The sequence below is a fragment of the Oreochromis niloticus genome, linkage group LG23 (genome assembly GCF_001858045.2).
Source record: "Oreochromis niloticus isolate F11D_XX linkage group LG23, O_niloticus_UMD_NMBU, whole genome shotgun sequence".
Taxonomy (NCBI): domain Eukaryota; kingdom Metazoa; phylum Chordata; class Actinopteri; order Cichliformes; family Cichlidae; genus Oreochromis; species Oreochromis niloticus.
The window spans coordinates 8,392,201-8,410,017 of record NC_031986.2 but is presented as its reverse complement, the minus strand read 5'-3'; the positions used below and the strand labels follow the sequence as shown (position 1 = coordinate 8,410,017).

The 17,817-nt window shown below is 38.6% G+C and overlaps 1 long non-coding RNA gene across 2 annotated transcripts; it reads right to left on the bottom strand.

Annotated features, from left to right (window-relative positions):
- Window positions 1–544: 544 nt before the first annotated feature.
- On the bottom strand, window positions 545–2,782 carry LOC109196874 (uncharacterized). 2 transcript variants are annotated; one of them, XR_003216303.1, is made up of 6 exons: window positions 2,587–2,782; window positions 2,006–2,071; window positions 1,873–1,911; window positions 1,491–1,647; window positions 938–1,030; window positions 545–636 (listed from the first exon to the last, which is right to left on the bottom strand). It is a non-coding gene; the product is annotated as an uncharacterized LOC109196874 (long non-coding RNA). The 2 variants fall into 2 exon arrangements; XR_002058213.2 differs by having other exon boundaries at window positions 1,873–2,071.
- Window positions 2,783–17,817: the final 15,035 nt, after the last annotated feature.

Below are 17,817 nucleotides of genomic sequence, written 5' to 3'. Positions count from 1 at the left end.
AACACAAACAGAATATGAACATATTTCCACCTCATAACAATATGCCTTGAACGCTAATATACACACCACCCTTCAACATTTCTGGTGCAGTATCATCTCTCAATTAAATCCTTTAAATCTCAATACTTTTGATTGTCTCTTACTAGCCTCCCCACAAGAGTAAAATCTCTCAAATTGTAGTAGTTTACAAACTTTTCAAAATTTTCTAAATTTCTCTTAAATGTAATTTTCCCTTTATCTGTCATTTTCAACAAATTACCGTTTTATTCCCATTCAGCCTCCGAAAAACTTCTGTCCATCTGACAGAACATTCATCATCCAAATTAAGGGTTGGCATATTCATTCAGTTTATTCTTGAGCATCTGTACCTTGGTCAAGAGTCTGCTGACATACAGATGAAGGAAGAGCTTCTGAAGTACTTCAAAGAAAGCTTTCAGTCTCGAGGTTAACTGAGATTCAGTGCATATATCCCACCCGTTAAGAGTGCACATGCAGAGGCCATGTCTTCCAGGTCATGCAGAACACCCTAGATGGTTATACGCACATCGGCTGGAGGAGTGCTGGCATCAGCTCTTTTGATGGTAAAGATAGCAAGGGTGATTTGTTCCAGCTCCCTCTGAACAGCTGTAGCTGTAGCTTAGACACAAAAACATGGAAAAATGGCGTTCGGTTTTAAAAAAAAAGAAAAAAAAGGGCCAAAGCTACCCTTTAATGAAGTAAACACAATATTAGGAACATGCAGCGCAGTGCGCCACTATTTTAGACTACAGATTCAACAATAAATATAAATAGTTTGGGTATACAAGAAGATTCCCCAAAACATTTAAACAGGTTCCATGCAAATTACAACAACAACAACAACACTACAACATGCAACAACATTAGTTATTCAAAATTTGGTTTAATACAGATAAAAAACTAAACTAAAATTACCAACCAATTATTCTTTGAAGAGGATGGTTGGGTCTTCATTCAGGTAAAAAGGTAGTGCCCTGAGGACACACTCCCTCCCCTTTTCAATAGTTTGCTTCTGTAGAGAGTGGCAGAGATACAGGAAGAGAAAACAGAAATACTTTAGGATGACACAAACTCACATTATACGCAAAATGAATGACATATCCACTGCACAGATAGACATGTACACAAGACCAACTAATCATCACATGGACATGAATAGTTAACTTGTTGGGCAGGGTTTCCACCACATTATATATGTCCATAATGGAGGTAAAGACAAACTAATACATTATCTTTTTTGCATTCAAAAACTGATCTTTAACATAAAAACATTCACTTATGGTTTAACCCGAAATTGAGGGATCAGATTTTACTTATGTTTAGGTCATTTTAATTTTCCAAAGTTTTGAGTACCAAAGTTTGTCTTGCTTAATAGAAATGTAAGTACACTATGCAGCTACCATACACTAGCTGTTTAAATTTGAAAGTGATCTTATTAGCCATAATATTTTGCTACCAACAGAATAACGCACCTGTGTGGCTGGGGCCAAAATTTGTCTAATTTTCTTCATTACAGCGCCTCCTTTTTTTTTTGAAGATTTTTATGAGCTGGTCACTGTATTGGTCAAGTTGTGCAAAAAGCCTTGGAACAAGTGGAGCAGTAGTAATCCTCACAAATTCTTCTTCCACCTGAAAACATGTCAACAAACACAACATACGTTACTGTAAATATATATCCTATATGTACACATATACATACTTTATAACAAAAACTAATGTAGAAAGACCTCATTAAAGCTATAATTTTAACACAAACATTTACACAAAATGCTAATGGAGCCATTACAGCTTTTATTGTTATTTATCAAGTTCCAAAAAATATTGATCACAGCTGATCTGAAAAGAATTTCATACCTCAGGCCCTTGAACTGCAACCTTTACAATGGTTCAGATCTGGAGAAGAAATAACAGGGGCATGGGATGGGTCACTAAAGAAAACTTAACTTATAAAACAGTTTTGTTTTTAAAAGTATAACAGTTCACATACCACATACAAGCTCAGCAGTACCACATACACCACATCAGTACAGGAGGGAGCAGGCAAAGGCAGGATCTGAGATTTATAAAGTAAAACAAGAAATTCATTACTTAATTTCAAGAAGCAAATTATTGATTGAATTACAACTAAATAAAATACTACTAAGAGATTGACACTGCCATGTGCTAACTTTCTATAGAAGCAATTATCACCAGGTCTATCGACCTCCATTGTCTGCCCACTCATATGTCGTGAATAATTTTATTTAAAAAATTAAGTGTGTGATTTAACAAACTGTAATTTGTAACTATGCTGATATGTATAACTCCGCTAGGAAACATGCTGTATTTACAGACCATTTTTAACCCCATAACCCCATGAACCCCTGTAGCTAATCCCTTAATAAAACAAAAAACAATAAAAATGTTTCTTACACAGTCCACAAAATAAGCATATTAAGCATGTCCAGGACCCAGTAAAACTAATGTAGAACAAGTGCATATATCATGTCTTGTAAGACAAACGCAAAATATAACCATGCTCGACATGTAGATACTACACAACATAGTCAAAGAAAAAAGTGGTCTTACCTCTCAAAGAAACAGCAGCTTGGTGCCAAAACAACGTTTTTAAGTTAAATTTGAAGTCTTGCGCATGAGCAGGCCCAAGCCGTGAAACCTTGTTGTTCTTCGCGGTTTCATTACAACTGTTTTTGCATTACTGCCACCTTGTGGATATACAAAGTATATCGATCCTAATTGACTTAAATGTTATGCCATCAAGTAACACATTAGTATTATGTACGTTGAATAATAGACACAATTACGTAGACCTGATTATGTTAACTTAACAAAAACATATATTTTAAGTAAAATGAAAATAAATAATTAATATACACTGAACAATCCACCTCATTCATTTTTTTGAGTGTTGCGCAAGGGAGGCCTCATCTGTGTCCAGCACGAAAATGACCCCGATGATGGCCTCCTCTCGCTGCCTTTTATTGAGAGACAGTTCACACAAAACACAGCAAAGCAACGCCCACATGGTTCTAAGGAATTGTATGTATATGTGTGAACTTTAATATGTAAGTAGGAATGTGTGTGTGTGTGTGTGTGTGTGTGTGTGTGTGTTTTGGGGGTGCGTTTGTGTGACTTCCTGCTGACCAAAAGGGTCATAAAAGCAGGAAGCTTACAACACAAGAAACAGATCTTTCAGATAGGATGTATCTACAATAAAACCTCCCCCAACACAAAGTGGTTAGAGGTGCTCAGGATCAAAGGAATGGCTTTGATAATACTGCTTGAACTAAGACTGTACAAATTTAAGAAACACAATGGCAACATTCAACAATTAGACCTAACACACAATACAATACTTTTATATTACAATTTTTTTTTCAGTGTTGTTGGCTGTCATGAAGAAGTTTACAAAGGCGGTGCATCTAAAAAAAGGTCTTGTGATTGCTTGGAAGGTAGGAGCATATCTCCAAACAATCGCTATTTGCTGCCTGAGCTGTAGTAAAACTGCACAGTAGTGTAGTGTAGTAAAAATCTACACAATCCAGAATAACCAAAAACTTTTATTTTGAAGGCAAACAGCACAGTTTCTAGTTTGTGTCACTTGAAGCATTTGCACTATTGCTTGGCATGAACTGTACAGGGAGTGCAGAATTATTAGGCAAGTTGTATTTTTGAGGAATAATTTTATTATTGAACAACAACCATGTTCTCAATGAACCCAAAAAACTCATTAATATCAAAGCTGAATGTTTTTGGAAGTAGTTTTTAGTTTGTTTTTAGTTTTAGCTATTTTAGGGGGATATCTGTGTGTGCAGGTGACTATTACTGTGCATAATTATTAGGCAACTTAACAAAAAACAAATATATACCCATTTCAATTATTTATTTTTACCAGTGAAACCAATATAACATCTCCACATTCACAAATATACATTTCTGACATTCAAAAACAAAACAAAAACAAATCAGCGACCAATATAGCCACCTTTCTTTGCAAGGACACTCAAAAGCCTGCCATCCATGGATTCTGTCAGTGTTTTGATCTGTTCACCATCAACATTGCGTGCAGCAGCAACCACAGCCTCCCAGACACTGTTCAGAGAGGTGTACTGTTTTCCCTCCTTGTAAATCTCACATTTGATGATGGACCACAGGTTCTCAATGGGGTTCAGATCAGGTGAACAAGGAGGCCATGTCATTAGTTTTTCTTCTTTTATACCCTTTCTTGCCAGCCACGCTGTGGAGTACTTGGACGCGTGTGATGGAGCATTGTCCTGCATGAAAATCATGTTTTTCTTGAAGGATGCAGACTTCTTCCTGTACCACTGCTTGAAGAAGGTGTCTTCCAGAAACTGGCAGTAGGACTGGGAGTTGAGCTTGACTCCATCCTCAACCCGAAAAGGCCCCACAAGCTCATCTTTGATGATACCAGCCCAAACCAGTACTCCACCTCCACCTTGCTGGCGTCTGAGTCGGACTGGAGCTCTCTGCCCTTTACCAATCCAGCCACGGGCCCATCCATCTGGCCCATCAAGACTCACTCTTGTTTCATCAGTCCATAAAACCTTAGAAAAATCAGTCTTGAGATATTTCTTGGCCCAGTCTTGACGTTTCAGCTTGTGTGTCTTGTTCAGTGGTGGTCGTCTTTCAGCCTTTCTTACCTTGGCCATGTCTCCGAGTATTGCACACCTTGTGCTTTTGGGCACTCCAGTGATGTTGCAGCTCTGAAATATGGCCAAACTGGTGGCAAGTGGCATCTTGGCAGCTGCACGCTTGACTTTTCTCAGTTCATGGGCAGTTATTTTGCGCCTTGGTTTTTCCACACGCTTCTTGCGACCCTGTTGACTATTTTGAATGAAACGCTTGATTGTTCGATGATCACGCTTCAGAAGCTTTGCAATTTTAAGACTGCTGCATCCTTCTGCAAGATATCTCACTATTTTTGACTTTTCTGAGCCTGTCAAGTCCTTCTTTTGACCCATTTTGCCAAAGGAAAGGAAGTTGCCTAATAATTATGCACACCTGATATAGGGTGTTGATGTCATTAGACCACACCCCTTCTCATTACAGAGATGCACATCACCTAATATGCTTAATTGGTAGTAGGCTTTCGAGCCTATACAGCTTGGAGTAAGACAACATGCATGAAGAGGATGATGTGGACAAAATACTCATTTGCCTAATAATTCTGCACTCCCTGTAGTTGGTGAGTGTTTGCAGACAAGTTGCCATCTTCCATGCAAACTACTGGTGACTGCAGCAACAAACTGATGGCTGGGGGGTTAACAGGACCAGCACAGCAACCTTCAGCAATCACAAAAAGTTGGAGAACATTTTTTTCTATCATTGCCAGATGGTCGCCAGTCTGTGTCTAGGCCTGCGTGACTGGGGCCTAACCTAGAAAATCATACAGAAATAATCTTTCAATAGCAATGGCCCCACATAAAACAATGGCTATTCACCCCTTGCAGTGCTGTTAGCAATATTAGCACTAGCTAGTAATCATGAGAAAGACCTTGGCCCGGGAAAAAGTTATTCTGGCATGTAAACACCTCATGTAAGCTGGATTCATTGAGTCTTCTGCCACCAAGTTATTTATTTCCAATTATTTCTTTCTAACTGAGATCCATGCCTTCAAGTTATCTGTTGATCAGTTTTCTATTGGTGCTGCCGGTGTTTCGGTTATGTTGTAAGTTGCAACGTAGATTTCCCGCTAAAGCATAACTTGGTAATATCTGCAGTCTAACTTTGAATAGCATAGCCTCACTGAAACAGTTAAGCAGCCAACATGCAGATGTGTGTGTTTCTGCAAGTTTGTGTCCAGGTTATTGATATCATGCTTTGAATGTCAGGCCAAAGAAGCAGGTCTGACAAGTGATGAATTATTAGCATCTCCACTCAATCTAATTCTGCCGATGGGCATCGTTTTCAGTCAATATTAGCTTGTAGTGTGTGTGGGCGCGTCTGAAGACCTTATTTAACTTGAGGGACCAATTCCCTGCTCTCTAGCCTCATCACTGACCCATTTGATAAGTAAAGAAGCATGCTTTTGCCTAGCTGATGTACACATGAATTATGTAAACCGTATCTGTAAATCTACCGACAAAGAATTTACCCTCTGCAATTTTCCAAAGTGTCTGTATTTGCTCCATAGCATGTGGTTTAAAAAAAATCCCATAATGCAGTGTAATTTATGTAAGTAGACCCATCATTTCTGTGTCTCTCAGTTTCTATTTAACCGCTCAGCTCATTAGGTATAATAGAATTTGTTTTGGCTCAGTAAAAAGTGGCTAAACCGTAATTAGAGGGATTAAGTATTTTCCAACAGCACATGCCAAATGCAAGCTTTAAACTTAAAGGCAAAAAAAAAAAAAGTTGATACAGTAATCTGCAGTCTCTCCTCTGGGTTCTGACCTGTAAAAGTGTAAAATGGATTTCACTTCTAAAGATGCCCATGAGGGGCCGGGACGTACTTTCGGCTCTGACTGCGGGTCTTTCCGGGGCATGTGCCAATGCTTTTGGGGTGCATATTGCTGTGATAACATTTCCTACAGAGGAGGATAATTTTTTTCCGAGGTATAATTTTGCTCCGGTTAACATACTCAGCTGACGAGAACAGTAAAGGAGAGGTGCCCTTGGTCTGTCTCCAGCATTATCAGACTGCTGAGCCAAGCGGAGCCAAGGGGGTATATGTGCACACACTCACACACACACCTGGGTTTCATGGCAAACAGCGCATTGAAGTCTGAGGCTAAACTTGTGAGTGCACAGTGTTTGTATCTGTCTTTGGTAGCAGCCTTTGCTCTGCCTGTCTGTATCTGAGCATTGATGCAGCAGGACGGAGGCTCCAAACTAGGCTAAAATTATCAAACACAAGCCAGGGATGTGGAGTGTGGATGAAAAGCATGCATGCATAATGACTGACTTGGGTGTGAAGCAAGGCTTGCTGCCTCGCTGCACTTGAAGCATGTGGTCTGATATCAGAAAGACTAGTATACATGTGTTATAAGCAAGCAGAAGTGGTTGTTTACATCCTAAAAAGGAGCCTTAAGGGTCTTGCAGTTTAGTACTTTAGGAGAAATAAATGGTCATCCCAAATCTCCCCATGATTTCAAGTCAGAATAAAATACAGCACAGGTCTTTTTTTCTTTTTTCTGTACAATACAGGCTCTTCCTCACGCGCTCCAGTCCTTTGTCCCTCTACCAGTCCATCCATTACCATTCCAAAACAATCTACCTCTGCTGGCACTATCTGACTGATGCCGTCAGAGAGGGAAGAAACCAGTATGAAATAAGTTAAGAACAAATTTAAAAAGGGAAATAGCTAAACATGCAACAGGCCAGTTTGGAGCTCAGTTTCTAACAGTCTGCTTCGGTGTCTGTAGCTTTAAATCAGACTGTAATGACTCCTGCACAAACCCTTTTTGCGAAGAGGTCTGTGAGTGACAAGAGAAAGCAGAAGCGGCCGATGGGAGTGTGCAACACATTTAGTTGACAATTAGGCTGCTGAAACAGACCTGATTGAGACCATACTGTTGGTGGCTTCTAATTTCTTGAGCAATGGTTTTATTTGCAAATGAAGACAACTTTGTACCAAAGTTACTATTTTCAGTATTTATGAATGCATTACTATCTTGGTATTTTTGGTTATCTCTGTGTATGTTACAAGTTTGAGCTAAAAAAAATCCCGTAGCCATATGTGCTTTGTATTTTTTAGGTGATATAGATATGCAAAGGTAAGGCAATTAGCTATGAAATGAATTTTGTTTCTCTGTCTCCTTCAATAGTCTAGAACACAGCATGTTCTTCCTTTAATTTTACCTTTACTTTTGTTGGTCCCGCCCCAGACCCATCTAGCCAGTGAGCGGACTGAACATCCCAAAGCCATGTGGTTTGTAGTGGTGCATTTTGGTTCACTTTGAGTTCACTTGGATTTGTCTCTGTGTGAAAACAAACCGAATCACAGGATAAAGCTCCAGGTTTACCAACTCATCAACTGATTCAGACCACAGTAAACGAATGATAGGTGCTAAAACGCCCTTAGAATGTTTTTCTTATTACATGTCTAGTTCTGAGCTTTCAGTTCCACAGATTCTTTTGTTAGTTCAGTCTCATCTCTGTGTTTGTCCTTTTGTCTTTCTGTGTCTAGTTTGTATCTCTGTATCTCCATCTGTGATGTTCCCCTGTTTAGTTATTTCATGTTTCATTTGGTAAGCTTCACCTAATTTGTATGGGATTTTGTTTTACCTGCCCTGTTTAGTTTCCCTGATTAGTTGCAGCTGTGTTTCCCTGGTGTTTCTCATCATCTCATCTTGTGTGTGCTGTGTCTTCCTGAAAGGCTGTCTGCTCCTTTTCTTCTGTATTTCACCAGCCCTGCCTTGTTTTTGTATATTTCAGCATTAAAGCTGCTTTTGAGTCTGTCTCCCAAAATGTCTACTCAGCTGTAATGGTAAACATAAATGGATTTGACGAGTCCCGCACCACGCGACCAATGCAGCAGGTATACTTGTGCCTTCATAGTTTAGATCAGAACAGCTTTGGATCACATTTACTTTCACCAAAAAATATAGATAAATAAAGAAGAAGAAAATTCAACTTTGTTTCCATCCATTAATTAATTTATGGACCATCTAAAAAAAATGTATTTTTTATTATTTTAGCTCATCAATGTTTTTATTAGAAAGATAAATTAAAAAATATACTTAAACTAAAATTGTTAAATAACAGTAACAATGAACAGTAAGTAACAGTAAATAATAAGCCTTATTACTGTGAAAATTATATACAAATATATACATCAGGGAAACCAAACAAGTTCTGGCAAAGCGGATGGCGCATCAAAGTAAAGCTAACTTGCTAGGCCACAATTCCATAGCCTGTTCACACTTACAGTCCAGTGGTCTCTTTCATTGATGAAGATGTGCATGCTGGAGAGGGACAAATGCTGGACTGAAGGAGGATGTCAAGCAGGCCGTTGTAAGTGAAAAGGGAAAGTCCACTGAACTAAGGACGGGGCCTGAGGGAACATCTTTTACCAGCTTATAATGCTGTGATTGCAGCCATTCCTCAACTCTCTGTGACAGTCATGACAATTTGCATATTAATGATAATGAAAGTGACCTTAAGGCGCATTGCTACCTGCAGTCCCCTGAGACTGAAGAAGTCACTTGCGATGGGTGACGAAAAGTTTCTCCTACAGAAAACACAATGCTAGGATGAACAGAATGAATTTATGGGACTAACATTCTGAAAAGTAACTAAAAACAAAATAAACAACACAAGAAAATAGACCTGATCTTATCATTTGAAAAAAGCACAAAAAGGAAGCGCTCTAAAAATGACTCCAAACAGGTGAACATCAGTAGGGTGAAACAACTCAAACCCAAAAGAGTCCTGAGGCACTCTGTTGGTAAGAATTTTAAAAAAATAAAATAAAACATGGAAAAATATGAAATAGTTGGAGCAATACAGCAAGAAAAAACACATCAAAAAGACCTGGATGCCTACTTTGTTTGGGGAAAAGACCAACCTCTTTGCAGTCACTATATTCCCTGCTGTGGAGAAGACCCTCCCAGCAGGAACTGCAGTGCCAGGCTCAGTGTTTTGCCGACATCCCAATGAGAGACTATTTACAATCATTGCCTTTTCAACATTTCGGTGGATCATCATGTACTAAAATGCAGCTGAATCTGAATGTCTTACCATTACAATAGTATGCATAATTAATTCACCTTTATATTATCACCACACCCTTCTGTACATGGAAAAATAAAATAAGGCCAGTACTATACTTATTATTCTTTTATTTAATTGCTCAGCATAACCACTGTGTTATGCGATGTATATAACATTAAACTCCTTAATTTTTCATTTTTCTTTAATAAATCTCAAGAATTTCAAGCAAACCTGTTTTTCGACTTCGTCATTATGGGGCACTGTCTGTAGGATTTGAGGGGAAAATGAATTTTAATCCATTTTGGAGTAACAGGGCCAAATGTGGAATGATTGAGTAAGCTCTGGTATGTTTCTGATTCTCATGAGTTAGTTACAGCCAGGCCTAGAACAACTGTTAAATCTATATGTGTGCCTTGTGTAAGATTAGGATTCCATGCCTTACCTCCATAGCAGAAGGTTTTGAGAAAACAGCAGGATTTGCTTTTTTTGTTTTTTTTGTAATTTGGATAAACAGACTTTTAAAACAGGCCACTAGTAGTGGAATACTACAGCAATTTGCAGTATAATAAAAAGTGTTTTCATTTATTAGGCTTCCATATTATCTTCATTACTTTAATGATTGGAAAGGTCACATCCCATATATAAGTCTGAGCACACAATAACAATAACTGCTGCTGCAAATACTGACTTTGTGCGCACAATGAGTCATAATAATAACCTCTTGGAGACAGGCCTATGTGTGTGCCTCTGGCTATTTGTAGATGTGAGTTTATTGTGCTCATTGTCAAGGCTTTGGTGCACATAGACATTTTGCGCATTTAGGCCTCTCTCCATTACTTCATTGTTTGCTGCTCTTGATGCTTGATGTGCTGTAACTTTACCAGCAAGCTTTTACAACTGCGAGACAAACAATTGTTATTGAAGCCATCTCATCTTTGCCAACTCACTGCTATGATCTCCCTGGTCTCTAGTTCTACATTCAACAGTTTCTGTATAGCAAGGGTTCGATGTCTGTATGCAAAAGGTATGTGTTTCTACCTCTTTGTGCTTTCTGGGCAACATCTGTGACAGTTGTTTTACTCCCAGGGGGACGGCAGTATACAAGAAGCCGCCTATTACAGGTGCTATCCTCTTGGGCTTTAGATAAAGGACTTTTACATCAGGCATATTTTTCCCCAGGTATCTTTCAAGAGATGTTACCAGGCAAAGAAGTTTACTTCAAGCCAAAGACACAGTGTATCTCTGAATTTCTCAGTAACACAGAAAACTCCTTAGGACGTTGGTTGAAAATGTACATTATTGCTGTGTTTTAGAAAGAGCCAGTTTTGAAATCCCCAGCGTGCCAGATCTTATATCGTAAGCCATTGTTGATGGTGTGGTTTCTTGAATATCATAAAATGTTCTAGTCTTGAGGTGAAATTGTGAGTCCTGCATTAACCCACTGGAAATACTGCCAGACTCTGAAAGGACTATTGCAAACAGCAGTCCCAGTGAAGTGAATTTTAACCTCTTTAAATCCACCAGGTCTCCAGTGAACCACTCAGAAGTAAGGCTAGGATCAAGTAAGTTGACTTAGTTAAATAATTTCTCTCATGTTTATTTGTTCTTCTGTTAAACAATTTCATACAAAGGGTAGATGTGAACCTATCTCTAAGTAAGTCACTGGCATGCCAAGATGGAAGATGTTAAAAGATGAGAAGCATCAATCCTTAGGATTCTCAGACAGGTAACATCAGATCTTACATGGCTTAGACTTGTGAAGGTGGAATTAACTGCCCAATTTCTAGAATGTAGAGTGCCGTTGCTGGTGCAGACCTGACAGAGCACAGAAGTGAACAAGAGAAAAGAGAGGCGGCAAAGCAAAGACACTAATGCACTTCAGTGAGATGACCACAAGAAGAGGAAAATGAGAAAGGGCCAAGAAACTACAGTAATGTTGTAGTTAGAAGAGATTGGCAAAAGACGACCTCTTATTAAAAAACAAAAAAAACAAAAACACTATTAGTCTAAGAGAGTAGGCTAACAGCTGATAATGTAACTCACAGTTTACTGATTATAACTTTGAGATTCATAAAGTTCTCTGTGTGTGTGCATGTACAACATTTGTAAAGCAGAGTGATGCACAAAGTATAATATGTTAAATCTATACCACCACCCACTGACAGACTGCTCTGTGAGAATTATACTGTAATAGTTGTAATAAGGTCACAAGATATACATCTATGGCTGCTTTCTGTTGCTTATGTTAGCATGCTAAGATAGTAAATGATGATAATCATCACCTTGAATTAATACCGATCAGAAGATCCAGTACTACTGTACAACTCTCAAAACCTAACATACTATTCAGTCAGCACCCTGACAGCTTCATGAGCTCAGGTTTGTGCAATAACATTTGTGTAACATAAAGGGCCTGTTAAAATGCCAGTGGGTTGGTAGATTTCGACAGGGCACACACTGAAATCCCAGGTGTTACAATTGCCTTACACAGGTGCCTGACAGATAGACATTTACACTTGGACACACAGGCACACATAGCCTGAAGACTACAAGCAGAGCAAAGGAAACAGAACACGGTTTACATTTTTTTGTGTGTTTTTTTCCTGTTGTTTTTTCATTCACTGTCCAAATTGTCTACCTGCTGCTCACTCTGCACAGAGAGGCAAGAAAGACAAGCAGATGTTTACCCAGTGGTTTGACAGGTCAATAACGTGAAAGTGCTTAAACAGCAAACTGCAAATAGGAAAAAATGTATGTACATATATGTGATCTTACTATTGTTTCAAAGTGAAGTCCAGACTCAAGTAACATGGTTCACTTGCTGCTTACGCTGTGTGACTGATTCAGCTGTCTTCCATTGCTGGCAATACAGTGAATAGCCTTTAGTTTGCTAGCAGTAATGTTTGTCCAACAGGTGTTGTGCTAGCAAATAAGAGTGAAGTTTCCATTTTGCCTGTCTGAGTTATCTGCTATGTCGAGTACCAGATGTTAGATTGGCATTTTTTCACTATAACGTTTTTAAAAAAAGATAAGGGGACCTCCAATAACAATGAGTATAAAAAGCTCTAAAGCTGGCTGAATGTTTATTGAGCAGCATTAGCACAATATGTCTGTAAACTCCTGTGTGCGATACAGTGCATTTCTCGGTGCATGTTTCAAACCACAAACTAATCATCACAGATATCAACAAGTGGCCTGCTGAGACAAGAGTAATTTAAATGGGCCTTGTGCTTTTTTAGATATTGGGTGGTGAATTATTACAAGCCATGACAGCATAACTGGGGCATTTTAGCCTCGGGACTAAGTGTGTATGTGTCATCATTCCAAATATGGTTGTAGAGATACTTACTTCAGTTAGAACTATCACGTGGATACTGGTGTTGAATGGAGCCAAAGTTTGAAATTCTCATATTAAGATGAAGATACCACTCTGAATTCTAAAACCTGAGCTAGCATGCTATTAGCCTAGCATATACACATTCTTACTCAAGTGAACACACTGGTTTCATTATCTTGCCTAAAGTTACCTCAACATGCATGTCTTGAGGAACCTGGGATTGGACCACCGACATTTGAGCAATGCTTTAAAAATATTAATCGAATAGTAGCCTATAATCAGTAATTTTTTGAAGTATCCAAGTTTGTATATCATATTATTCTTAAAGGTACAGTCAGTTGTTTTTTGGTTTTATTCAATAGAAAAAAGAATGTTGAACTGATAAATATCTACTGAATAGTGTTTAATTATGTATTTTAATAAATTGATGCATTCATCTATTAAAAATATACAGGAACTCAAAACAAAGCTTTTCTTATAAACAAACAGCAGAAGAAACAGGCCGGCTGGCTACAGGTATTCTTGGGTACAGTTACATTTAATATTTTTGATCTCTCTTTGCTGAATAAAACATGTATGACCTACAGTAGCCGTTTATAGTTACCTGTTCATTTTAAAGGGGCTTCTTTGTGTTATGAACCTGGCAAGAGTACAGGAATTCAACAACAATTGGGAAATAATCTCGTCAATCGGTTCGTCAACTTTCCTCTTCCAATGAGTAAACCCTATTAAGTTAGACCCAATACCAGTCGGCTTTCTATATTTGAACACGTTGGTGCTTTTTTCCTTCTCCTGTTATCATCTCACAGCATTGCTTCTAAATAATATTATGCTCAGCCTGTCGAAAACGGACTTAATGGAACCATTCATATTGAAATTTATTCTAGCGTTCACCTACCCTAACTAGGTCTCGAGGCTTTCCTGCATCTTGTGGATTTAGTCGGTTAGTGGAGCAGAGAGTGAGGAAATGAGGCTATTTGCATCAAGAACATCGCAAACTTTTCTCATTCAATGACAGGGCCGGGGTAAAAAGGCTCCTCAGGCTAAATATAGCCAGACGTTCTTGTGTGTTCTCTTCGACCTACACAGCTCCTTCATCCCCTAACAAGCTTGAGAGAAACAAGCTGCATAATAAAACCGTAATGCCATTAGAAGTAGGGAAGTTGGAGCCATTGCACACGGCCAAATTACTCTTATTAACCCCTAACAGCAAGGATTAATCACTGTACAAGCAAAACTTCACTCATGTGCATACCCACACACATACAGATAAGGGCACACTTGGTGTAATAGTTGCGAGGTGTGGTGATTAGTCTTGTCATTTAGATGGAAAAGATCATAATGATTTCATAATTTTGACCTTGGCTGGAGGCTTGATTATACACATGCTCCTAATGTGCTGAGGCAAATGATGATTGATAACATTAATGACTCCTGCCAATCATTGCTCATAATGCCTTCAGGATCCAGGTGGTGCGATTCTTATTAAGCTAAACACACTATCACACACAAACGTATAACAGCACAACCAACACATATCTGTTCAACACTCTCCTGGAAGAGGGTGAAGTAAAAGTCAAATTCTGTCCCTGCTGGTACACTTTGCATGGATGTATACCCCTGAGGTAGATCAGATATCAGGGAACACTGTGAGTTAATGCAGTTACCAAAAAAAATTAGGGAAAACATTAGTGGTTCAAACGTTCCTGTAGTCTTGGAGGACATAAAGCTTTGAATGGTAAGTACGACTAGAATAGTGCCATATAAATGTTAATCCATTATAAATGAATAATGATTCCATTCATCTATGTATCCGTTTAATTAATTTTTTCATGGGGCTTGAGGCGGGGTACACCCTGGACAGGTCGCCAGAATACAGAATACAACTCAGAACACACTTGAACTTCAGAACGGCTGCTAGGAGATAGTTAATTTTCCCTAAACTGCTCGTACAGAAGGGGACGGGTTTTTCAAATTGCATGTTAGCCACAGTCTATGTCCTTCTCCAGACAAAACTGTTTTGACTGCAACTTCTTTTCCTTTCACTTCAAGTTAATTTCAAATCCAGTGTCAATAATTACTTTTCCCTTTTTTGTGATGACAAAAAAGAAATTCACCATTGAGAGGATGCAGGCTGTATTTTTTTTCATTCACACAGTATTGCCTCATCTGATGCAATACAATTTTTCTATTACATTTCCTCTCTCTTTGTTTGATGTTTGTGAAATAAAAGCAGCTTGTGAGAATGAAAACATACATAGATATTGTGTGTAGGTTTGAAGTCATTGCTCTGCAGCTATTATCAAATCGGACGCAGATCACTGATGTATTGCAGGTCCGTTATGTACAATTATGGTCCTTTTTCCCCCCCTTATGTGCATTTCCCTGAATCTACATGAACCCCCTATTCTGTATCCCATGACATTCACCCTCACCACGCCTCTCCTTATTTCTCGGGAGCACTCAGGTGGAAAAGCATTTCATTTGCTAAACAAAGTGGAAGGCTGCCACAACACAGGGGCGTAATGGAGAGTGATGGGTGGCCCCCATACAAGGAACCATGGGACAAAGCATAATTACTCCTCCTGTCAACATTGCAGCATCCATCACTTACCGCTGTCGCTGCTAAAGGCTCTGTGCCATGCTGCTTCCAATAAGACAGGAGGTGTGTGTGTGTGAGGGATGTGTAGTTATTTTGTGTGTGCTCATTGATTTGTCATTGTGTGTGTCTGTGTGTGTTTATCTGCATGTACCTACCGAAGCACAACCACTAAGGCCCTTGATAAAAGTCCATGGAACACATCAGCACGTGACTTTGTGAACTTACTAAGTAGAATAAAATGATTTTTCTTTTTGGAAGGAGTAGAGAATAGATTTTAAGATGCTGATTACTCAAAGCGTGACTGTGAAGTGTGCAACATGTCAGGTTTTGTGTCGTGTGGAGGCGAGGAAGTGACCCCAACGCAGGACTCGTGGATAGTGAAGAACTGAAGATGGTTTATTATGAAGCGTGGATGAACAGGGCAGGAACGAAAGGACTGACTGGCTGAAAGACTGAATGACTGGCTGAACTGAACGCAGGCGGAAACGACAACATAACATCAATGACACGACAGTGAACGCGTGGAAACAGAGGACTTAAATACACAGGCTGATGAGGATGATAATGAGAGACCGGTGAGTACACAGCTGAACATAATCTGGCTAATAACACAAGAGACGAGCTGACACAGGAAAAGCAGGAAGTGAGAACATTGATGTGGCAACATAACCTAAACGTGGCAAAACTGAAAACGCTGGGTCACCGACCCAGGAACCCTGACACAACATGAGGAGAATCCATTTTGTAGTGTGTGCCGAGTGAAGTGCCCCAGTCAACAGAATAAATTTCACATGAAGATGTGTGTTTTTCTTCTCAACCCAGCTCTTTAAAAAGCCCTCTTTTGTAAAAGCATACAGACACCATCGGAGGAGCTCTTAAGGGCTTCATTTTCAGGATGAAATACATTATTGATGGATAAGAGAATTAGCTTTGGGGAAAAAAAAAAGTTTGGCACCCAGCTTACTAGAATATTTACAGAGACTAAAGTAGGAGCAGCTCTAACATGCAGTATATATGATGACCATTAACTGGGAATCTTGTTAAATATGATAAATCCAAGTTGTGAAAGTTAAAAGTCAGATTAGATTTTAAAACTTTACATGTGAAGAGCTTGTAATTTACTTCCAAATGTCTCAGTGTGATTTCTTGCGAAGGCACTGTCTTCACTAGTATCCCTTGAAAATGTAAATACCACTGTCCTAGTCAGAATTAATTAGAGCTAAATAAAACTAAAAATGCTGGCAAATGCCAGTGCTATCCCCAAGAGTTCTAGTAGATACACCTGTGGTATCAATATGAAGCTCCTACGTCACCTTGTTCTCAAGTTATCACATTCACAAACTTCCACGCCGTCGTGGTGACAATACCCCATCAGCGTTTCACAGCTGAGGGCTTAAAACTAAAAAAGGTAAATAAATATTAAAAGTATGACATAAAGTGGCAAAACATGATACAGTGATAAGATGCTAGTCTTGTGGAAATAAATACTAAATTTAAAAATAAAATATCAATATGTATCAGTTAAGGCCTTATTATACTGTGAGCCAGAAATCACCACTTTACATCCTTAAAAGAGGCGCAGAAGAAAAACAACTTACCAGCATCATTCCTCTCAATATTCTGAGGGCTTATAAAGGGAGGTTTGCTCATTTACCATTTGGAGCTTGAGTTATGGAACAGTTTATAAGTAAAAGCTTGCAGAAACTTTTTTTTCCTGGCTGCTGAAGTGAAGGGAAAAAGAGATCCCTTTGGTAAGAACCTTTTTGACTGTTATAAGCCAGAAAAATGAAACAAGAATTTTAAAACCTTCCAGTTGGCTTTCAGTTCTTGAAAAGTATGCAAATATTTTTATATAGATAATGCCTTTCATCAAACTTTAAATAAAAAAGAATAACTGTCTTTATGTACAGTAAGCAGCCAACTGATTATGTTTCATGGTGTTATATTACAAAAATTCAGATTTTTGTCTGTGAATATCAGTTTCCAGTAAAGATTTCTGGAATTTTATGATAAGATTTTCTCAAACTTATTTTTTCATATTCCAAGCCAGAAATCTTTACATAAGTAATATTTACTGTTCTCTCAGTAATCATCTTTGTTATTTATATTTGTTAAACTAAAACATTGATTCAAATGAGAAACAAAACATGATAATAATCTCACCATATTACACAACAATGTCTGC